Source organism: Acanthochromis polyacanthus, chromosome 14 (assembly GCF_021347895.1).
Source record: "Acanthochromis polyacanthus isolate Apoly-LR-REF ecotype Palm Island chromosome 14, KAUST_Apoly_ChrSc, whole genome shotgun sequence".
Classification (NCBI taxonomy): Eukaryota; Metazoa; Chordata; class Actinopteri; family Pomacentridae; genus Acanthochromis; species Acanthochromis polyacanthus.
Genome location: NC_067126.1, coordinates 606,766 through 631,536, shown reverse-complemented (window position 1 = coordinate 631,536; position 24,771 = coordinate 606,766). Strand labels below are relative to the sequence as shown.

The 24,771-nt window shown below is 40.9% G+C and overlaps 1 protein-coding gene and 1 long non-coding RNA gene across 50 annotated transcripts in view; one reads left to right on the top strand and one right to left on the bottom strand.

Moving 5' to 3' along the window:
- LOC127537218 (uncharacterized) overlaps window positions 1-24,771 on the top strand; it is a 116,489-nt gene that overhangs the window by 55,501 nt on the left and 36,217 nt on the right. For 3 of the 6 annotated variants that reach the window (XR_007946841.1, XR_007946840.1, XR_007946842.1), the window contains exon 1: window positions 17,556-17,589. The exons of the other annotated variants lie outside the window; for them this stretch is intronic. This is a non-coding gene — a long non-coding RNA (uncharacterized LOC127537218). Of the gene's footprint in view, window positions 1-17,555; window positions 17,590-24,771 lie in introns of those variants that run through there. 6 annotated transcript variants of the gene reach the window in all.
- Window positions 1-24,771, bottom strand: part of LOC127537214 (NACHT, LRR and PYD domains-containing protein 12-like) — a 153,219-nt gene that overhangs the window by 95,620 nt on the left and 32,828 nt on the right. The window lies entirely within an intron of this gene.

Genomic DNA, 24,771 nt, shown 5'->3' with positions numbered 1-24,771 from the left:
TCTGTATATAACGTACACATACATAACACATGTCTGTGCTGAGCTCATTTTCTTTGTGGGTACATCTATATTTAATGGACACATTCTATAGTGCCGTCATTTCTGATGATCAGTAATAACAATAGCAATAAAATGCTACATTTCTACAAAAAATATGCTGCATTTCTGACAACGCCATATGGGGGAATGAACAGTGTTGGTGGAGTACTGCGCTCCATGAGTGCTTTTCTTGTTTCTTCTTGTGCTGTTGAGACTCAGGCTTTGGTTTTCACTCACACATGAATCCCACTGGAACCAGACTAAGGATCTCCAAACTCATGTGTTTAAAATGTTTATCTCCACTCTTGATGAAGTCTGGACTCCTCATAGCGTCAGTGAGCTGGACTCTTCATTCTCTCTCAGTCTCAGGAGACACTCTGCTGCCCAGTGATTGGCTCTCAGTCCCTACAGTCTGAAAGGAACCAACAACCTTTAACAGCCTCTCATCTGAAAAAGGTCATAGGGTCCCTATGAGGGTGTAGCTCCTCTTCAGGGAGAACAGAGAGACCATGAACCTCACCACAGGTTGGATGGATGTTCTATCCTTCACCAACACTTCAGTTGAAGGGACTCAGCCATCAGCAGCAGGAAGACTGGACTGACCTTAACCACAGACCAGAGGACATGAGGACACTGCTTATCAACAGTCATGATGACTGTCCTCACCTGCAGGGCTGCTGCTTCACTCCATCATTCCTGACAGACCTGGAGACCTAGAAGCTTATGTTCCAGGAAGTGTTTCCAAAAATGATCAGCCAGTACCTGAGTATGTTGTCATGTTCTTCAACCCCAAATCTCAGGGTCTCATAAACCACCTGAGGTAGGGATGTTTCCTGTTGCCCAGAGAGGAGAGAGAGTTGGGAGTGAAGGGATCAGAGTCCACAACATCTGAGGAGGTGAACCAAAAAGGATTTGAACTGAGGATGCCTTTGATCTCAGTGAGGACAGAAAGTAACACTGCTTCAGTGGCTGTTTGGGTTCCAGTGGTGAGCAGGAATTGGATCTGAACCTCAAATAAGAATGTAAACAACAGTCCAACTGTCCATCAGCTGAACTGCACTGAGTTCAGTGATTGAACAAACTGAACACGAAATGTTTGTTCTGCTTACTTTTCATTGGCGTCTATCTGAAAGATTCTATTTGTGAAACAGTGGAAACTAAAACAGAACCTGGAACCAAGACTTCACAGGTTCTTACAGGTTCTAGTTCTATGATGCAGGTTCCAGGTTGTTAAGTTCTTGTCATGGAAGAGGTCTCAACATGAGCATCTTAAGTTTCCAACTACTTACAGAACTTTGTTGGAGGCTTTGACCACTGGCAGCAGCCTCAGAAGAACCTCCTCTGAAGCAGAGTATTTCTTCAGGTCAAACACGTCCAGATGTTTTCCTGATGACAGTAAGATGAAGACCAGAGCTGACCACTGAGCAGGAGACAGTTTATCTGTGGACAGATGTCCTGATCTCAGGGACTGTTGGACCTCCTCCACTAGAGAAACATCATTCACTTCATTCAGACAGTGGAACAGATTGATGCTTCTCTCTGCAGACACATTTTCACTGATCTTCTCCTTGATGTACTTGATGACTGTTTTCTGATTGGTCTGTGAGAGACTTCCAGTCTGTCTCAGCAGGCCTCGTAGGAGATTCTGATTGGTCGGCAGTGACAGACCCAGGAGGAAGCGCAGGAACAAGTCCAGGTGTCCGTTGGGACTCTGTAAGGCCTCGTCCACAGCTCTCTGGTGGACATGGTGTAGTGTAGGTTTGTTTTGAAAAACTTTAAGGTTCTTGGAGGCAGTTTGTTGTTCTTCCAGCAGGTTGACTCCAGAGTTGATGAAGGTCTGATGGACATGAAGAGCAGCCAGAAACTCCTGAACGCTCAGATGGATGAAGCAGAACACCTTGTCCTTGTACAGTCCTCTCTCCTCTTTAAAGATCTGTGTGAACACTCCTGAGTACACTGAGGCTGCTTCCATATCGATGCCACACTCTGTCAGGTCGGACTCATAGAAGATCAGGTTTCCTTTCTGCAGCTGTTCAAAAGCCAGTTTTCCCAGAGACTCAATCATCCTCCTGCTGTCTGGACTCCAGTGTGGATCTGTTTCAGATCCTCCATCATACTTGACCTTCTTGACTTTGGTCTGAACCACCAGGTGGTGGATGAACATCTCAGTCAGGGTTGTAGGCAGATCTCCTCCCTCTCTGCTTCTCAGCAGCTCCTCCAGAACTGTAGCAGTGATCCAGCAGAACACTGGGATGTGGCACATGATGTGGAGGCTTCGTGATGTCTTCATGTGGGAGATGATGCTGCTGGTCTGCTCCTCATCTCTGGATCTCTTCCTGAAGTACTCCTCCTTCTGTGGGTCGGTGAACCCTCTGACCTCCGTCACCATGTCCACACAGTCAGGAGGGATCTGATTGGCTGCTGCAGGTCGTGTGGTTATCCAGAGGCGAGCAGAGGGAAGGAGATTCCCCCTGATCAGGTTTGTCAGCAGCACATCCACTGAGGTGGACTCTGTAACATCAGTCAGCACCTCATTGTTGTGGAAGTCCAGAGGAAGTCGACACTCATCCAGACCGTCAAAGATCAACACAACCTGGAAGTCTTCAAAGCTGCAGATTCCTGCTGCTTTGGTTTCACTGAAGAAGTGATGAACAAGTTTCACTAAGCTCAACTTTCTCTCTTTCACCACATTCAGCTCTCTGAAAGTCAGTGGAAACAAGAAGTGGATGTCCTGGTTGCTTTTGTCTTCAGCCCAGTCCAGAGTCAACTTCTGTGTTAACACTGTTTTCCCGATGCCAGCCACTCCCTGTGTCATCACTGTTCTGATTGGTCCATCTCTTCCAGGTGAGCCTCTAAAGATGTCTTCTGATCTGATGCTTGTTTCTGCTCTGTCTGCTTTCCTGGATGCTGCTTCAATCTGTCTGACCTCATGTTCATCATTGACCTCTGCAGTCCCTCCCTCTGTGATGTACAGCTCTGTGTAGATCTCATTCAGGAGGGTCGGCTGTCCTGCTTTAGCGATGCCCTCAAACACTCTCTGGAACTTCTTCTTCAGACCACATTTAAGTTCACGTCCACAAACTGCAGCAGCAAGTTCTGAATGAAGAAACAACATGAGATCAATGAATAAATGACAGTAAACATTGCAGCAGTTCATCCTCCTAAACACTGATTGTGTGAAGATATTCTGAGACTTTAGTAAATGTTGTGTTAATCAGCAGCTTCAGTCTTTACACAAATCCTCTTACTGCTCTGCAGACAGTCAGCCAGCTTCTCTTGCTTCATCCTCCTCAGGAACAACACTGTGATCTGCTCAAACATCTCTCTGCTGCTCTTCTCATCTTCATCATCACCCTCCAACTCCTCCTCATTCTCCCTCTGACTCTCTGAACATTCTGGGTAATCTGGACTCAAAATCTTCTGCATCTTCTTCAGCACCTTCTTCACAAAAGTCACCATGTTGTTCTCCAGCAGCTGGAACAGAGAAATGTGTCAATGAGTCCATCAGAGTCAAATCATGGAGCCAAACATCAGATCCATGTTGGACACACTGACAGTCCACTGGTCTACAAAGAGCAGCATGGAGACACCTGAACACAACAGATGGAGAACAACTTGTTGTCCATCAACTCACCATGAATATGGAGTCCAGGTGATGCTGCTGGACAGACTGAGCTCTGGGAACCTCTGAGTTCTGCTGCTCCACTCTGTGGATCAACATCAACAGTTAACTCTCAGTTTATCACACAGAGACAAACACCAGCTGAAGGTCCATGATGTTCATCAGAGATTCCAACATTAGTCTGTTTTCCACTGCTGGAACTTTCTGTTCATTTTGGCTCCACAAAATCCGGCTTCATTCGTACAGATTTTTCAGTGATTGTTCAGGAAACATGCCCAGGTTAACTGGGGATAATCACAACTTAACACAGGCTGTCTGGTTTATAATAAGACAGAAAACTAATTAATGTCTCACCAAGAAAACCTACAACATCGAAGCACGTCCTCTGTTATGTTGTGTGTTTGTCTGAGTTCAGTGGAACAGATCTACAGCAGAACTACAAGTGAAACTTTGGTTTGTTCACAGAAACACTCAGGCCCTCAGTAGCCTTCCATCATAACAACACACAGCAGAACATTAGCTTGGTTTGATAAAATAAAGTGGAACAAACTGAGACCATGCAGTCAAAACTACTCTCTCAGAAAACATGGAAAACACACATTCAGTCCTCCTTCCTAACCCGTCATTTCAGAAAATGTTAACTGCTGACAATATTTTTTTTTAAAAAGAAGTAAAGGGATTTGAACTCTGGTACAAACAATATATTTTATTCGCTCTACACAGTGAGCCATGAGCACTTACTGGATGTAATAAAATACAGTCAAATTTGAACATTACAGCAACAGATATTCCTGTTGGACACTGAAGACATCGTGTTGCCATATTTATATATTTGTATGTCCTCCATGGTGGATTAGCAGCATGTCATTAAATCAAATACACAATTCACTCTCCAGCTACACAAATTCCACTTTCAGATGTAGAAATCTGTAGCTCAAACTTTAACTCTGTCTCTCAGTTTCCAGCCTCACCACAAATTGGAAGTAAAAACAACTTCAGATATACTCGTCCATCTAATTATCTGTGAAATATTACAGCTGTCAGTACAGAGATAACCAGACAGTCATTGTGACAGGCCTTTATCAATCGTCCTTCAATATACTTTATTACTCTGACCAAAAGCATTAACTATAGAGACCATTACATCACGGAAACTTGTATCTCAGACATTTAAATGATTTGTCAAATGATTGATGTTATTATCAGATAAGATTCTAATCTTTTCACTTTCTTGACTGAATTAAAGTAGACTACATATAACAAGGATGAATCAGGAATTATTCTAAATATCCTTTATTTTCTGATGTCTTTGCCTGTGGTATTTTACTTGTGGAAAATAAAGGCATGAAGCAAAAGACTTTAAATGGTAAATATTTATATAGCGCTTTACTATACCTGCAAGGTACCCAAAATGCTTTACAAGATACGTCATATTCACACACTGATGGCAGAAGCTGCCCAGCAAGGTGCTAACCACACCCCATCAGGAGCAATTAGGGGTTAGGTGTCTTCCTCAGGGACACCTTGACATGAGGACGATGGGCCAAGGATTGAACTGGCAACCCTCTGGCTGCAAGACGGCCACTCTACCCACTGATCCATGCCGCCCCATTTTTATAAAGATGCAAAAAGGATGGTATAATCACTCAGACTGTACAGTACTGGAAGTATTCTAGTCTTCCTCTATGACATCTTTAAAAGTACCTTTTGCCATTTCTAAACCAGACAGGGTGTTTGGGAAGACAAAAATCAGACAAATCATCCAAATATATTGTTTGTTTCGACCAGAGTTTAAATCTCTGCTCTTCCATTTTATAAAATATTGTCATCGGTTAACGTGGTCTGAAATGACGGGTTAGGACGGAGGACTGAATGCGTGTTTTTGGTGTTTTCTGAGAGGGTATTTTTGACAATGTGGCTGTAGAAAAGGCCCCAAAGTTGCCAGTTTATATCACTGTTTCTGATGTACCTTGTTATCTGTTCTCAGTAGTGTTAATTGCATTCCTAACCTTGTGGATGGGCCTGTTCACGTGATAGTTGTGTGGTGAGCAAAGGCGGACTTACCATTAGGCAAACACAGGCAATTGCCTGGGGCCCCAAGATTTCCAGGGGCCCCCAAACGTCTCATGAAAGCTGATTAATAAAGGTGTTTTTTTATTTGAAGCAATTACTATTGTTTTAGTCTTAATTTGCACGCTTAAAAATAAATAAAAATGGTTGATCTATCACTATCATGATCGTTATCCCCCCCTCCTGTCTCGCGCAATGGACTATTCCATGTTACTGCGCACGTGCAGGCTTGATTCAGGAAGATGGCAGCAAAACAAACTTGTTGGCGCAGTTCTGAGAGAGCGGGTGAGCAGTGAGAAAGATGAAGCGGAGTTATCTGAGTGGAGCAGAGAAGAGAAGAAGGCGAGAAGAAAATAAACAGTTTTATCAAAACTACCAAAGGTATCAACCTTTTTCACGGTGACACCGAGTGGGGATTCTCTGCAACAGCTAGAGCTAGACGCTGCTGTCAGGAGCAGCTCTGCTGTCAGTGTCAGCCGAGGAGATGTGGCGAGTGAAGCAAGGGATTCTTTTCATGAAGATGTGAGTATTAAATCGGTCGAGATGGTAAACTATATTAAATGTTGATTAATGTTATTTTCAATCACAGCAATAGTATTGAGATAGTTCTTAGATAATTATCCCCTCCATTTCACAATATTTAGTTGATTCAAAATCTTTGTTTAGTGAAAAATATTATTCACTGGACATGGGGAAATATATGAAAACGGTTATGCATCTAGAAACTTAGGCTGTCAGATAGTTGTAATAACAACTGGGTACACGATTATCACTGTCTTATGTGTTGATTCTCAGAATGAGACAGTGATGGACCCAGGAAAGGACCAGTCTAGCTCTCAGGACGATGAACAGGAGATGGATTGTGAGACACCAACACTCACTCAGCAGTTTAGTGGTCACGTTGTTGATCAATATTCCCCATTTGAAGATGATCCTGCACTCTGGCCGAAACAGCTTTCAGACAATGAGCGCTGCTCAATTGTGCAGAAATGTCCTGTTCAGATCCAAGACAAAAATTTTCCAAGGAATGAAGAGGGCCGCAGATTTACTAATAACTACTACTATATGAACATGAGGAATGGAGAAAAGATATGCAGGTCCTGGCTGATGTACAGTGAATGTAAGGACAGTGTTATCTGCTTTTGTTGCCGTGTGTTTGGTAACAAAGACAAGAGCACTCAGTTAAGTGGGGATGGAGTTAGTGACTGGAAGAATCTTTCAGTTACCCTTAGACAACATGAGAAATCTGCTGAACACATTGCGAACATGGAAAAATGGCGCACTCTAACACAGAAGCTACAGACGAAAACAGCCATAGATCAGGTTCATCAAAATCTACTTGCTCTTGAAATAAACCGCTGGAGAGAGGTCTTGACAAGATTAATTGCAATTGTGAGCCATCTTGCAGAGCGTAATCTTTCATTTCATGGACACTCAGAGCGATTGTTTGAGGCTGGCAATGGAAACTTCCTTGGGGAAGTGAAACTGATGGCTCAGTTCGACCCAATCATGTGGGAGCATCCGAGGAGAATACAGGCAAAAGAACAAAGTGAGACTTTTCTCAGTCCTAGCATTCAAAATGAGTTAATCTCTCTTGTTGCAAAGAGCACAATAGATACAATTGTGAAAAGTCAAGAATGCCAGATATTATGCTGTAATCATGGACTGCACACCAGACGTCAGCCACACTGAGCAGCTCTCAGTAGTGCTCCGCATTGTGAATTGTGAGACCTCAAAAGGTATTGCCATTCATGAGCACTTCATTGGTTTTCTTCAGGCACTTGACACATCAGGGAAAGGCTTATGTGAGACATTTTTAGGACACCTAGAAAATCTAGGTTTGGATCTTTCTAACTGTCGAGGCCAGTCTTATGACAATGGCAGTAATATGCAGGGTAAAAAGCAGGGAGTACAAAAGAGAGTGCTGGAGCTAAACAGTAAAGCCTTGTGTGTTCCTTGTGGAAGCCATACTCTAAACCTGGTTGTTGGTGATGCAGCAAAGTCATCTGTGACATCCATCAGTTTCTTTGGTTTACTACAGCGACTCTACACCCTTTTCAGCTCCTCTGTTCACCGCTGGACCATTCTCACAAGTCATATGAAGAACTTCACTCTCAAGGCTTTGTCTACAACCAGGTGGGAGTGTCGAGTGGAAGCTGTGAAAGCTGTCCGGTATCAGTTGCCTGAAATCCTGGAGGCATTGACAGCTTTGAAGGACTATGCCGCAGAAAAACGGGATGCTGATGTGGTCTCTACAGCTGAAGGCATCAGCCAAGAGATGCAGAGATTACCCTTTGTGGTGAGTACTATCGTTTGGTACAATGTGCTCTTTCAGATTAATAAAGTGAGCAAGATACTGCAGAGCCCCAAAGTTTCAGTTGAAACTGTTAAGAAGGAAATTAAAGCAGTGACAGACTTCCTTGAGGAATTTCGAAATGACGGATTGGAGTCTGCGCAAACAGATGCCAGGGAAATTACAGAGAAGCTTGAGATGGAGATGAGCTGGCCAGAGGTGCGTAAGAGAACAACACCTCGGCACTTTGAGTATGAGGGAAAAGAGCAGACCCAGTCAACTGCTGTGGATTTGTTCAAAAGAGAGTTTTTCCTGCCTCTCATAGATACAGCCCTGATCACATTGAAAGACAGATTTTCGCACATGGAAACATTTTACAAGTTGTATGGATTTCTCTTCTCCACTAATGTCATGAGAAACACTGAGAAGGAAAAGAGGCTAGATGAATGCTGTCACAGACTTGAGCAGGAGATGGATGATATTGATGCAGAGGACCTCAAGCTGGAGATTAAGGGTACAGTCAGATCATTTCCCACACACATCTCAACTCCATCTGAGATGCTTGATTACATATATAAGGAGAGTATCCTTGACGTATATCCACATCTCAGCATCACTCTCAGACTTCTTCTCACTCTCCCTGCCACAGTGGCTTCAGGTGAGAGAAGTTTTTCAAAACTAAAAATGATTAAAACCTACCTGAGGTCAACTATGTCCCAGGACAGGCTGTAATCACTTGCAGTACTCTCCATTGAGCAGGAAGTCAGAAAGTCACTGGATATGGAGCTACTCATTACAAAGTTTGCTGAGGCAAAGACTCGAAAGGTTAAATTTTAGTGATAATGTTAAGAAAAGGGAGAGAAGAAAACATCACAAAGACAAAAGGGAGACAAAACCATCACAGAGAAAAGGGGAGAAAGAGAAAGAAAGAGGGAAAGAACAAAACATCACAAAGAAAAAAGGAAGACAAAACCATCACAGAGAAAGAAGGGAGAAAGAGAAGGAAAAATGGAGACAAAACCATCACAGAGAAAGAAGGGAGAGCAAGAAAGGGGGAGAGAAGAAAACATCACAAAGAAAAGGGGAGACAAAACCATCACAGAGAAAGAAGGGAGAGCAAGAAAGGGGGAGAGAAGAAAACATCACAAAGACAGAAGGGAGACAAAACCATCACAGAGAAAGTAGGGAGGACGGAAAGACAAAAGGTAAATTTGATGAAATTATACTGGTAAAATTTTTGTTCTCATAATTGACCTTGTTATCTTTTGTGGTGTCCTTTTTTATTTTATTTTTTAGAAACGCAACATACAACTTCATCCAGGCTGAACCTGCTGCTGCTGCCACACTAAAGACGTGTTGAGGTGAGAATAAAACTTTTGTCAGTGCAGTACGAGGATGTCAAGGGCCCCAATGACTGGATTTGCCTTGGGCCCCCAAATGACTAAATACGCCCCTGGTGGTGAGTGACGTCATGCAGCTTGAGAGTGTGGGTGTGTGCGCTGGTCTGCTGGTTAGTGTCACTCTCGCAGGACCTTTGCTGCAGACTTGATGTGTGTGCGTAGATGACGGGTGAGTGCGGTTGTTGTGTGATCTGTGTGGTATATATGTGTTGTTTCGTGATGAATATCATGTTTAGTAATGATTGTACGTTAGTTGTTGGTGTATGTGTAGTTTGGGGGGCGTTGTCACTGTGCCAAATGCACCGAGTTTGATGCTGTTCGTTGTCGCTGTTTAGCGCGGATCATTACCGGAAGTTGTATCACAGTAACAGCGTTATGCCGGAAGTAGGCTGTGTGATATTTACGGTAACTTGACAGCATGTTTAAAGTATCTATTATCACTGCGTGGCAGAATTAAGCCTGTAATCTTTGATTACTTCCCTCATTTAATTGTTGTTTGTTTATTGAATTCATGACAAGTTATACTTTATGTTCATTCATAGATATGTTTCTTTATTCTTACCTAAGTTGTATCTTTTATTTTATTGTACAAAACCACACACGAACCAAAGACTTGGTCTGTCTCTGTTTGATGCTGCATAAGGAGCAAAGTACAGAAAAGGTATCAACATCTGCCTCCTAGCCTTTGTTCACCTTATACTCTGAGCGGCCTTAAGTGGTGCTCTGGCCGGCACTCCTGGTGTGACCCTGGTTATCCAACCCTGAGTCAGCACCCTATCAGACAAATAGTGATCCTCTCCGACAGTGGCCTCAGTTTGTTCCAATTCATTTTATCAAATCAGGCTAATGTTCTGCTGCATGTTGTTCTGATGGGAGGCGGCTGAAGGTCTGAGTGTTTCTGGGAACAAACCCCAGCTGAGCTTGAAAAGCAACCTGCATTAAAAGACAAGCCTTTGGAGTATTTTGAATGAAAAAAACGTGAACAAGAAGGACAGAAGCAATTACTGAAGGTCACCACATCAACAAATGTGAGTGCACTGAGAGCATCATACCTGGTGGCTAACTGTTGCTACTAAGGCTATCAAGACATTCATTATTGGTAAAGAAATGATCCTGCCCACCACTAAAGACATTTGCCGTGAACTTCTAGGAGAGGCTGTGGTTAAAATTATAGCATAGATACCTCTTTCTGCTAACACCGTCACTTAGCACATTGAGGAAATAGCAGAGGACATCGAGACACAAGAGGATTAATACATCTCCGTGGTACGCACTCCAGGCTGACGAGTCTACAGATATTGACAACAAGCCAATACTACTTGTTTATGTGCAACATCTTTATAAAACTCTGTTCCCATTTCTGACATCGTATTTGTGTGAAGTGGGGTTTACCGCAGTGACAGCAACCAAAACAAAATGACGGAGTAGAACAGACATAAACAGCACACTTCAGGTGTCATTGTCTTCCATTACCTCTAGATGGATCGTCTCGTTTCAGAGAAACAAGTTCAGGACTCCCACTGATTCAGTGTTATGGTGAGTTGTATTTTTCATGCAGTTTATATTTGTTTTTGTGATGTATCTTATTTTGAAAGCATGTTTAAACGTTACCATAGCGACCAGAGAGTGTTCAGGGACAGAGAGGATGTGACTCACGTTGTGTTGCTGTCGCAATGTTACGAGGATGCTGCTAATAAAGTTGGACACAATGGATTCAAGTTTATTACTATATTTAAAAAATACCAGTTTTATGCTGCTCATATCATTTTACTTTGCTGTATTTATTCACCACACCTTAAAGGCCAGTCGTGAAAATATTGTCTGACATTAAACCGGTCTGGTCCACAAAAAAGGTTGGGGACCACTGGGCTAACATACAGGCTAACATACAGGCTAACAAGGCTTATATGATCACAGAACTGGAGTTTTGTCCAGTAAAACTATTTCTTGATATTTTAGTGAACTAGGATCTTACCCCTCTGCAGCAGGAGGTTGTTTTCCTTTAAACTGAAAAGGAAGATCCTTAGAATGGTCGCTGTTGAAGGACACACAACTGGATGCAGGTCCAGATCCAGGTCCAGGCCCAGAGAACTCTGGTCTCTGATGGATTCTGGTAGATAAAGAGGAAGATCGCCAGTCAGAGAATTTCATTTTAAATTCTTTCAGACATGAATCTTGTAGCAGAGTTTCAGAGTGATTTAATGATGGAACATATTTGGAACAATGACAGAACATTTGACACAACAGTCAGTAGTTTGATTTCACAGCTTACTTCTCTGCAGCAGATGATCTTTGATGATCTTTAAAGTTAATGAGGCGATCATTAGACCAGTCGCTCTTTAAGGACACACAGCTGGATGCAGGTCCAGGTATAGGTTTAGATTTAGGTATAGGTCTAGGTCTAGTTTTAGGTTCAGTTTCAGGTTCATGTCCAGGTCCAGGTATAGGTTTAGATTTAGGTATAGGTCTAGGTCTAGTTTTAGGTTCAGTTTCAGGTTCATGTCCAGGTCCAGGTATAGGTTTAGATTTAGGTATAGGTCTAGGTCTAGTTTTAGGTCTCGATCTCAGTCCAGGTCCAGGTCCAGGTCCAGGTCCAGGTCCAGGTGGATTCCTGTGAATAATGATGCAGCAGTGATGTGATGCTGAGCTCTGACATGCAGCAGAGTCCTGGACAGTTAGAGATGGTGGTCTCACCTCTGAGCTTTGCTCTGGTTCTCCTGTTCCCCACACAGAGAGCTTTTAGAGGGAGGGACTCCCTCCTCTCTGTCCTCACACTCATCCATGATGCTCAACTCACAGCAGCTCACACACACTTTCTACCTTCACCTGGACAGGAAACAAACATCATTGATCCACTCAGATCCTCCTGGAAAAGATCAGCTGCTGCACTTCTACTATCCGTCCAGCAGATGGAGTCATGGAGCTGCAGAGACTCACAGAGAAACCCAAAGTCAGAAAGACATGACGCAGTTTGTATTGTGAAGAAACAAAGAAACATCAGCAGCTGATCAAACTGACTGAAGTCAGTCAATAATATAATATAAATACTGACTGATTGCAACAAAGCAAAGCAAACTTACACTTTATTCAAAGCGCTGAAGAAGAAGAAGAAGAAGAAGAAGGTTTTCAGTCCACACCTGGACGCTCAGACAGATGATCTGTTTCCTGGAACCAGTCAGGACCATAGATATATACAAACACTAGGGCTGAATCCCAAACCGCCCCCTACACACAATCCCTACACACTACCCCTCCGTTTGCGCGTTCCCGCAGAGGGTCCTCCATATTAAGGGCCGTCCCAAACCGCGTAGTGCGGAGGGAGAGTGGACTGTTCAGCCCTTAAATAGCGAGTCTGCATCGATGCTCACTCTGGACAACTTTTTCAGGAAGTGCAACGTCAAAAAGGAGGATGAAACAAACATATTGATGTTGATGACAGCTGCAAGTGTGACTTCTTTTGAAGTGACACTCGGTAGTGGAGGGGGAGTGTGTAGGGGGCGGTTTGGGATTCAGCCTTCATGTAAGACGGAGTTGGCAGTGTCGTCACTTGGCGGCCATCTTAGGACAGGGGACTGCTCTGGCGCACTGTACTGTAGTCAATGGTAAGGTGGATGATTTCCTCACTTTAACACTCATAACTCGCTCAATTCTTGATTGATTTACAAACGGTTTAGTTCATTACAAACCTTATTAACGTGGCTATGATTCAGGCTCAATTCCGAAATCGCAGCTTTTCGTTTTGAAAAATGCGGCATAGTTGTGTGTCTTTTCTGCCTGGCTACTCACATTGAAGATGGTGTTACTCACAATCTGATTTTCAATTATTAGGTTTTCCTGAGACCAACGTTTTTTGAGAACCGAATCTTTAGGCGAAATTACATTCTTTGTGGTTGTGGTTGTATTTATTTGCTGGTTAAGAGACTTTGATTGAGACCTTAGACTTATTGTTTGTATACATCTATGCCTGGATTAGTTAGCCTGCAGCCGAAATGCATTGTGGGTGATGTAGGCACCAGGTTCATGAAAAGAAACGACAACATCTCTGTTTGTTGTGCATTGATTTTGGTTGAGCTTTGTTTTTAATCTGTGCATTAGAAAGCTGATAGTAATAAAGAAGTACAATGCTAAATAATAAAATTACATTTACATCCATTTATGCTGAAAAAAGATATCTGTGTTCATTTTTATTTTTTTGCAGTGGCAGCCTGAAGTTTAGAGAAGTGGAAGGTCCTCGCTGCAGTCCTCAAACCAGCAGGATAAAATTGTGAAGATTACAATATAAGTATAAACCATAAATTAAGAATAGTAAGACACTAAATAACCTTTGACTAAAAAGACAGCTAGCAGACAATTTTCATGCCTGAGATTTATCAAAAGCTTAACATGATACTGTGCAGCTAGTTAGAGATATTGGTCATCAACCTTTAATCTTGTTTTTTTAAGAAGGCTGGATTAACTTAAAAATTGCCCACTCCATTGTTGTAACTTCAGTTGGTTATGGGACACTGCAAAAATCCTGGAAAATGATTTATTGAAAAGTGTGGGAACCTTATTATTTTTCATTATTTATTATTTATTTTTTGTTCAAATGTCATTATTTTTTCATTTTAGCATTACTTTTTTGTTATTTGTTCATCATCATTTATTTATTTTGTCTATTTGAATATTGTAAATATTAAAGATTGACAGTATAATATCTGTGTGTGTATAGCTATTTCTTTATTACCTATCTACTTAATATAAGTTTTATATGAATTCAATGGTTTTAATTATTCTTATGTAAGCAGTAAAAGAAGTACATCTCTGACGTTTAGAACAAACCAAGCTGTTCTAAAATCGATTGAAAATTGAGCAATCTACAGTGATTTTAAAATCCATGCTCCATTGACTTTAATGTTATGAGTGATCGAGCAGCCCTGTCCCAAGATGGCCGCCATGTGGCGACGTTGCTCTCCATAGGCTGACAGCGCTCATGAGACATCGAGGCTGAATCCCAAACCGCCCCCTACACACTCCCCCTCCACTACCGAGTGTCACTCCAAAAGAAGTCACACTCGCAGCTGTGGAGGGCACCTATTATTGAAGGGGGAGGGTATAAATACGATCGTCAGGAATGGGACGCCCTGTCGCCTCACCAGAAAACGGAAGACGTCATCGCCATGGTAACACAAAGACGCCTACTGTCTTGGCTGTAGCGCTGTGGCACAGGTTGCAACTAACAAGGATCGCTGCTGCTTCCAGAAGACGAAAGCATCCCACTTTTTTTCACTCACGTTTTCCAGTCCTATTATCTGGCATTTCAAATCCAACAAATGAATGAATGAATGAATTCAGTCAGTTGTGTTCAAATTTTAAGGTGTCAGGGGGTGCACAATTAAATCAAACATCAGCAGAGAAGAAGATTTGTTTCTTTTATCTTTTTCCACCACTCTTTTTGTGATGTTCTGTTAGTGTGAAAAAGGCGTGGGAGAAATAAAGGACGCTTGTGGAACTTACATCAATATGTTGTTTCCTCCTCCATTTCGACGTTGCACTTCCTGAAAAAGTTGTCCAGAGTGAGCATCGATGCACTGTTGCCAACTCCTCAGCAAGGAAGTCGCTGTTGGCTGTCCCAAAAGTCGCTAGAAGTCGCTAAATGACGTCATCGCCTAATTTGCATATTTCCCAGTTTGCATGTAATTGTAATCAACGTTGTAGGAGAGAGGAATAACATTGTGGAAGAGACCAAAAAGTGAATATAAAACACCCAAAATATGTTTTTTCACTAGAGGCTAAATGCTGTGGTTTATTTTAGCATGACAGTGAAGAAACATTTTCATTTATATTCCGCTCCATAAGTCTGGATGGGATCTGTAGTGACTTTGCGCATGCGCGATTCATCTGCCGTCTGGCCACGGAGTGATGTGGGTCTCCCCCTCCCCTCACTGGGACTGCAGGGGGGTCACTGGACTGACAGCCTGTGCTCTGGGAGGGGGAGAAGCTCTCAGCAGCACCTGCTGCTTGTTGAAAACAGTAACTGCAGAATGAGCTGAGTTTTCCTATCAGAGTCTCCAAAACGGCAGAAAAAGTCGCTAGATTTGTCGCTAGTCACTTTTGACAAAAAAAGGTCGCGAGGAGCTTTGAAAAGTTGCTAGATTTAGCGAGAAAGTCGCTAAGTTGGCAACACTGCATCGATGCAGACTCGCTATTTAAGGGCTGAACAGTCCACTCTCCCTCCGCACTACGCGGTTTGGGACGGCCCTTAATATGGAGGACCCTCTGCGGGAACGCGCAAACGGAGGGGTAGTGTGTAGGGATAGTGTGTAGGGGGCAGTTTGGGATTCAGCCCTAGTGTTTGTGTATTCACCTTATTCAGGAAGTGAGGCAGGGCGGCGCCATTTTTGAGATCGACTTCCGGTTGACCGTCTTCGCACTACAACAACATCGAGTCCTCTCGCTACTGTAGCTACTTTTAACTATTCTTTTAAGCGATTTTAACATGTTTGGCATCAATTGCGCTGTCCGTGGGTGCCACAACAACTGGGGAAAGATGAAGCTTTCTCTCTCTCAGAATTGTTTAGAGCACGGAAAGGTTAGATCTGAATGCTGCGGACCAGCTCATGGCTATGTAAACACACATCTTGCATCGGTCACTGTCAGCGCAGCTACAGCGATTCTACCAAAGTTCAGTTTCCACTAAAGACCTAGCTATGCCATCAGTGAGGTAAAAAGATACTCTCTGCTATTTTGAAACGTTGTTATGACTGCGGTTTGGTCAGAATCAGTTTTTTGTTGCTCCAGGGAATTAGCATTAGCTTGTGACAGGGCTAATAACACAGTAAACCGCAGGAGCTGTTTCAGAAATGACAATAGCAACCTACGTTTGCACAACCACATCGTATATACATGAATCAAATAAAGTTTTATTCAAATCAACATACCTTCCATAATATCGCAGCAGCGTGACTGCAGGACCGTCCCAACCCAGCGATACAGGAGCATCCCCTGGTCTCCACCACTCCATGTGTGAGGAGGTACTAGCCTGACTCAGGCTGACATTAGCTTTAAGAAACGTATATTCCCGTTCTTGATGTAACAGAACAGCGCCGACTTTACCACTGTGCAAATATTGATAGGCTTCAGTGCTCTTATAATTCCTCATAGCTGAGCGATCAACGTCAAGAGACAACACGAAATAGTTAAAAATATCGCCATACATGACTTGTGGCCACTTTTTCATGTCATCCTCCCACTCTGTAATAAGTCGCGGATGAGGCAGACTTGATCCATTTCTGTTTTTTAAAGAGGTTTTCGTTACTTCCCACATCACTTTCTCAGTTGTAAACACCACCATGACCGAGTTACCGGAAGTGCTACTCAAAACAGGAAGTCCCGCCCGTTGGAAAATGGGCGGAGCTGAATAAGGTGAATATCTATGGTCAGGACTCCACCTGTGAGGAAGCAGCTGGCAGAGTTTCGCAATAAGAGCACAATTTACAGACTGTAGAATAAAGATGACGTAGCTACCATCATTTAGCTGCTGCTGCTAACAACATTAGCCTCCATAGAGGAGATAAACTCTCCAGGTCAGTGTTAAAGTCATCTCAGTACCTGGTTGTCCTCTTCTCCACATCTGGACATCATCACATCTAAAGCAGTGACCTACGTTACTGTAGCTGAAGTTCCTGTAAGTTAACATCAGACTGGAACCTCTGATCAGAAACATGTTCTAACATCGGCTTTTAAAGTTTTTCTTAAATCTCTTTTCATGACTCTTTACATTGTAGATGTAGAAACTGAAGCTGTCATGAAAAGTTCCATCTTTGAGCACAACAAAAAAAAATAATTAAGCAGAAGTCAACTGGTGATATTTTCTGATTATTTGTAGCTGATTGTCACAATAATACAAAGTAAAAGACGTAAAATGCTTTTATTGTGAAATATTTGGTCACACAAGTGAAACAAAAGGGTGATTTTTTTGTTGAACTTTTATAACTGGTTGAGCAGCTTTGACAAGTTGAAGCACAAAAATCTAAACTATGTTTTGTGTTACTGTGAGGTGCAGCTTTAAGTTGTGTAACAGAAGTGTGTGTGTCCGACTGAACAGCAGGTGAAATGTTGCCACGGCAACAACAACAACGAACGCCGTGGATGAAACCCGACAACAAGGACTGAACACACAGCAGGTTTGTTCTGTTTCTGTCTTTAAAAGCTTTCTTTTAGTTATCCTAAATCTACCAGCAGCTACAGACTTTCTGTTACCAAACACTGATGGATTCAATCTGAATTTCTCTTCCTGCTTCTCATTTTTCTTCATCAGGAACATTTTCAGGTTTTAATCCTCCACTTCCTCACTGCTGCTTTTTGGATTTTAAACTGATTCTGCTGTTTTGTTTTCCTCTCTGCACTGTAAAATAAAATAAAATCTGTAAATAAACTAAAAAAATTCTGGCAGCAGGATTATGTGAAATACTGTAACATCCTAAAACTACAAACTACACCAGTAATTATCTGTCACATGTTTTTTTTTTCTATTTAATCTGATTGAAATACAGTAAAAGTCATTTTATGGTCAGATGTTGCAAAAGAATTATTTTGTGTAAAAATACAGATTTTTATTTATTTTTTATTGTGGGCATTATTCACAGCTTTGGCTTGTTTTATTTTATTGTATTTTTTTACTGTCAACATGTAAATTAATACCTTTTTCTATGATTTTAACAGATATTATTTCTAATTTAACAAAACAGGAAAAATTAACAGTTAAAACAATTATTTACATTTTTCATTCTTTCATATAAATAATTATTCTTGAAATAATGTTCAAATAACAGTAAATATCTTTAAAATACATATTTGCTTATTTAAATACAATAGAGCTGTGAATTTATTGTCAAATGTCAAAAATGTTTTTAATATTTTAAAATAATATTTTACATTTGCTGCTATTCGAAGTTAAAAAAAATTCTAAACAAACATTGGGAGTCAAAAATGGTAAATATTTTTTTAAATTGTCATTTTACAGGTTTTATTTATTTGGTGAATTACAAATAATATTCTGTCAAATCACAAGAAAAATTAAAAATCAAGAAAAAACTACACTAACACTAAAAAACAGGCCAAAACTGTAAATAATGTCTAAATCAAGAATGTGTGTTTTTATAAATAATAACTTATTTGTGTGACTGTAAAAATACACCATTTTACTGTTTTTAAATCAGCTATAAAAGGTTATTATTTTGCATATAATATTCAAATAATGACAATACAGTCGTCCCTTGTTTATTTCGGGTTTGTGGAACATAACTCCTGTGATAACCCATAAAGTAGCAACTATATTTGTTTTATTTGTACATATTTTAAGGCTTTACACACGTGGACAAAATTGTTGGTACCCCTCAGTTAAAGAAGGAAAAACCCACAATTCTCACTGAAATCACTTGAAACTCACAAAAGTAACAATAAATAAAAAAAATTGAAAATTAAATAATCAAAATCAGCCATTACTTTTGAATTGTTGATTAACATAATTATTTAAAAAAACAAACTAATGAAATAGGGCTGGACAAAAATGATGGTACCCATAACTTAATATTTTGTTGCACAACCTTTTGAGGCAATCACTGCAATTAAACGATTTCTGTATTTGTCAATGAGCGTTCTGCAGCTGTCAACAGGTATTTTGGCCCACTCCTCATGAGCAAACAGCTCCAGTTGTCTCAGGTTTGATGGGTGTCTTCTCCAAATGGCATGTTTCAGCTCCTTCCACATATGTTCAATGGGATTCAGATCTGGGCTCATAGAAGGCCACTTTAGAATAGTCCAACGCTTTTCTCTCAGCCATTCTTGGGTGTTTTTGGCTGTGTGTTTTGGATCGTTGTCCTGTTGGAAGACCCATGACCTGCGACTGAGACCAAGCTTTCTGACACTAGGCAGCACATTTCTCTCCAGAATGCCTTGATAGTCTTCAGATTTCATCGTACCTTGCACACTTTCAAGACACCCTGTGCCAGATGCAGCAAAGCAGCCCCAAAACATTACTGAGCCTCCTCCATGTTTCACCGTAGGGACAGTGTTCTTTTCTTCGTATGCTTGGTTTTTGAGTCTCTGAACATAGAGTTGATGTGCCTTACCAAAAAGCTCCAGTTTGGTCTCATCTGTCCAAAGGACATTCTCCCAGAAGCTTTGTGGCTTGTCAACATGCATTTTTGCAAATTCCAGTCTGGCTTTTTTATGAGTTTTTTTCAGCAGTGGTGTCCTCCTTGGTCGTCTCCCATGAAGTCCACTTTGGCTCAAACAACGACGAATGGTGCGATCTGACACTGATGTACCTTGGCCTTGGAGTTCACCTTTAATTTCTTTGGAGGTTGCTCTGGGCTCTTTGGATACAATTCCAACGATCCGTCTCTTCAATTTGTCATCAATTTTCCTCTTGCGGCCACGTCCAGGGAGGTTGGCTACTGTCCCGTGGGTCTTGAACTTCTGAATAATATGAGCCACTGTTGTCACAGGAACTTCAAGCTGTTTAGAGATGGTCTTATAGCCTTTACCTTTAAGATGTTTGTCTATAATTTTTTTTCGGATGTCCTGGGACAATTCTCTCCTTCGCTTTCTGTTGTCCATGTTCAGTGTGGTACACACCTTTTCACCAAACAGCAGGGTGACTACTTGTCTCCCTTTAAATAGGCAGACTGACTGATTATGAGTTTGGAAACACCTGTGATGTCAATTAAATGACACACCTGAGTTAATCATGTCACTCTGGTCAAATAGTTTTCAATCTTTTATAGAGGTACCATCATTTTTGTCCAGGCCTGTTTCATTAGTTTGTTTTTTTTAATAATTATGTTAATCAACAATTCAAAAGTGATGGCTGATTTTGATTATTTAATTTTCAATAAATTTTTATTTATTGTTCCTTTTGTGAGTTTCAAGTGATTTCAGTGAGAATTGTGGGTTTTTCCTTCTTTAACTGAGGGGTACCAACAATTTTGTCCACGTGTGTATATGGAATGAAAGCTGGTGGAGAGCATGAAGAGACATCAGAAACAATGGTTCTGAATCAGGACTAACTCCTGTTGGATCATGGGACTAAAACAGACAGAAAAGAAAACATGGAATCATAAAACCTGTTTTTGGCAGAATAATGCCATAGATACTGATGGATATTGGTTATTATCCAGAAAACCATGAAAAATGTCTGATATCAGCTCTGAAATTAAACTCTCATGAGGTATTTTTGTTGTTATCTTTATATTTGTCCAAACTAATGAACCTTTAGTGGTACCATTAAAATGAACAAGAAATCAAAGAAAACAAGGTGGTCTACTCATTTTTTCCATGACTGTTTATCCAGTAACTGTTTTTATATAAAAACATGAACATGCAGGGCTGTGTTATTACATCTGATTCCATTTCATTGTTTTTCACGGTAAAGATAACCAGAGCAGATGAACCGAGGCGGTGACGTCATCAAGTACGCTGGTGTTCCAAATGAACATGAACCAGGATGAGTTCTCCTGTTCTCAGGAGTTACTACTTCAGAGTTGTACTTGCAAGTCTGAACTCGGCAAGTATACGAGTACGGACTTGGAATTGAGAAACGATTTGTACTGAAGAAACAAAGAAACATCAGCAGCTGATCAAACCAATCAATAATCTATTATAAATACTGACTGATTACAGTGAATCAATAACCTGATAATCATATTGATCCATGTTTAAACAGCAGTGATCCAGAGTTTGTGGTGAAATAAGAAGTGAACATGTAGAAACATGACAGAGCAGAAACAAACAGCAACATTACTGAAGTTAAAGCAGCAAACAAAGCAAACTTACACTTTATTCAAAGCGCTGAAGAAGAAGAAGAAAGTTTCCAGTCCACTCCTGGACGCTCAGACAGGTGATCTGTTTCCTGGAACCAGTCAGGACTCCACCTGTGAGGAAGCAGCAGGCAGAGTTTCACAATAAGAGCAAATTTTACAGACTGTAGAATAAAGATGACGTAGCTACCGTGACATCACTCATTGGTTTCTGCACTGAGAAAATGAAGCCAGAATATTACTATTTCCATAATAAACATACAGTTTGTCAACTTTAATACTAAGGAATTTTTGAAGTATCTTATCTGAAAAACATAAATAAATGTAAGTTTTGGTTTAATTTCCTTTTTTCTCCCCGTAAGATTCAGAAAGTATTTACACAAGCTGCTTCTTACTTCTTTTAATTTGACAATTTCTCAGCTTTTTACTTTCAGATAATGTTGAAATGTGATTTTTCTATGCTAATTTTGCATCTAAAATATGTGTGTGTGTGTGTGTGTGTGTGTGTGTGTGTGTGTGTGTGTGTGTGTGTGTGTGTGTGTGTGTGTGTGTGTGTGTGTGTGTGTGCGCCCAGGTGCTGGCTATGGTTGTGGGGACCTCATGTCCCCACAACAATAGGAAAACCAAGAGAAATGTCATTTGTGGGGACCTCATTTGGGTCTCCATGAGGGGAAACAGTGTTTTCTTGGCCATGTTGCTGTTACTGAAAAAAGTAAAAGTGCAAAAACGTTTCTTTAGGGTTAGGCATTGTTTTGGTCTGGGTTAAGGTTAGGGTTAGGGGTTAGATATGAATGGGTATATGGTTATGGGTATAAATTTAATTTTTTTGTTGTTTTTAGTCCCTGTATGGTTCAGATAGTGTTTAACAAACATGAAAACCAGCTTCTTATTTCATTACTGACACCGTATTTCAGCATTTTACTTTCAGATTGAGTTAAAATGTGATTTTTCTCTGTACACAAGGCTGAGAAAACATGAAATCTTGCTTCTTATTTTCCTATTTCAGTGCACTAGTGTCAGCTTTACATCTAGTATATATTTATAAACACATATCTGTGTGTTTTTTAACATTACAGGTGATGCAGATGTTTGTAATCTTTAATATCGTGGACGTTAGCAGGCAAAATGTTTCATCTAGCCACAGTTTATTCATAACCGTCTCCTCAAAATGTACATGAATTTCATTTTGGTTCAAAGCAGAGAGGACACTAACGTCGCGATATGAGTCCAAAGAAAGCTCATAACAGAGGAAAGCGATGACATTACAACGGGGATTCGTGAAACTGTCACGTAAGTTTTAGTTTCGGTTTCGTGCGCACCAACACGATTTCGTCATGTTTTTCGTGCCGCTCACCACGAAATGTTTTTCGCTGTGGTAATCACATCTGAAAGTGGTTTATACCGGCGGATTCATGACGATCTAAGCTGTCCATCGGCGTATACTGCTTGTGTGATCGTGTTTGCGGCCGCCGGCCGCCGGACATTCTTTAAATTCCTATGCAAATTGGTAAGTGTACCACCGACTTATGGTTAGGTTATGGTTAGGTTATGGTTAGGATTATGGTTAGGGTTATGTTTAGGAACGATGTCATGCAAAATATAGCGTTGGATTCGCCACGGTTTTACATTAAAAATATAATATACACATTCTTTTGAAATACGTTCTGAGTGGCACGAAAAGTCCGCCGTTTAAAATACATTGGTGCGCATTTCGTGGTGAGCGGCACGAAAAACATGACGAAATCGTGTTGGTGCGCACGAAACCGAAACTAAAACTTACGTGACAGTTTCACGAATCCTCGTGAGATCGGGCTGGACATGAAGAGGTTGTTGGAATTTATGACTGAGGAAATTTGTGCTGTCAAACTGCAGCAGAAAACCATCCTGGACTTGATGGGGGAGGTGAAGGCTCTACAGATCCAGAACACAGAGAAGGAACAGCATGTGTCAGACCTTTAGAGCAGAGACTTGGAGCAGCACTCCAGGACTAACGATGTGGTTGTGACAGGGCTCCACATCAAACCCCAGTCATACTCAGGCTGTGGCTGCTGACAACAGGGGGAGCCCAGTGAGCAGGATGTAACCTCCACGGAGCAGCAAGTGGCTGCTTTCCTTCAGTCCAAGAGGACTGAGGTTGACTGCATCAACATGGAGGGATGTCACCCCCTGAAATGACAGCGACACATCATGAGGTTTGTCAAGAGAAAACACAAAACTGCTCTGTTAAAACAAGGAAGGAAACTGAAAGGACCAAACGTCTTCATGAACCAACATCTGCCGTCATCTCCAGAAAAACACGCCTTACGAAAAAATAGGAAAAAATTCAAAACACATGGACCACAAGCTGCAAAATATTCATTAAACTGAACCAGAACAAGAAAAAGTTTGACCATCAGAAGCAAGGAGGAAGTGGAAAAATAGCAGAGATCATCAGCAACCCGACTGTAAGGTCTGATCAAGAGACTCAATTCACAACACAATCATGACTCAGTCTGAAGGAGACATCTCATCTACATCTGGAGACAGAGATCATATCATCCAAAGGATCACAGATCAGGAGAAACTACAGCTGAGAACATTTCATTACACAGATCATCATTTAGTGGACAATCATGTTTTCTGTTATATCAGTGACACCTGCTGCTACCATACAGATGAACAACACAACCAGAACTAAAAACAGATGATAAATTGTCAATAGTTCATTTCAATAGTAGAAACCTATATAAAAACTACAATTACATCAAAGAATTTTTAAGTAAATTTACAAAACCCTTCAAAATATCAGAAACATAAATTAATGATGATAAAGGAACGGACTTTAAATGGAAGGATGTGAATTAAACTGTATAAACAGAAAGAACAAGAGTGGAGGAGGAGTGGCTTTATTTGTGGACAATGATTAAAAACTATGACAACTGTTAATGACAACTTATTAGAATGTAGAACAATTGAAATCTGTAAAGAACAAAAGAAAAATGTGATAATAAGCTGTGTATATAGAGCACCAGGCTCAAGTATCGATGCATTTAAGGACTGGGTGAAGGAATGTTTTCTAAAGCGAATCAAAAAGTTATTTTCATCTGTGGTGATTCTAACATTGATATGCTGAATCCAAATAAGCATATAATAACTGATGAATTTATCAATACAATGTACAGTTTTTATTAAAAAATTATATGTTATGTGTTAATAACCCCATGTACATTTCAGTGTTTGCTAAAGAAAACTATAGTATTTTATTGTAGCGCTTATTGCCTATTTTTGCAATCAGTATAAGTTAGCTTCCAGTTGATGCTTTTGTTTTGAAGAGATTACTTTCTGTTTTAGCTGAGCGCGAGCTAGTTTAACCGCAATGAAAAGACTGTGAAGGAAAAAGTGGCATGGAGGCAAATCAGAGAGTAAAATGTGTTTGGTTCTTAGCAGCTCCTTTGATAGAGACACAAGGTCTGTGTTTGAGTAAAGAAGAGACATTTTAAATGTTTCATGAAACCAAATCTGTAAATTTGTAGAATTTTATTGCTGAAAGCAAGGTTAATTTAAGTT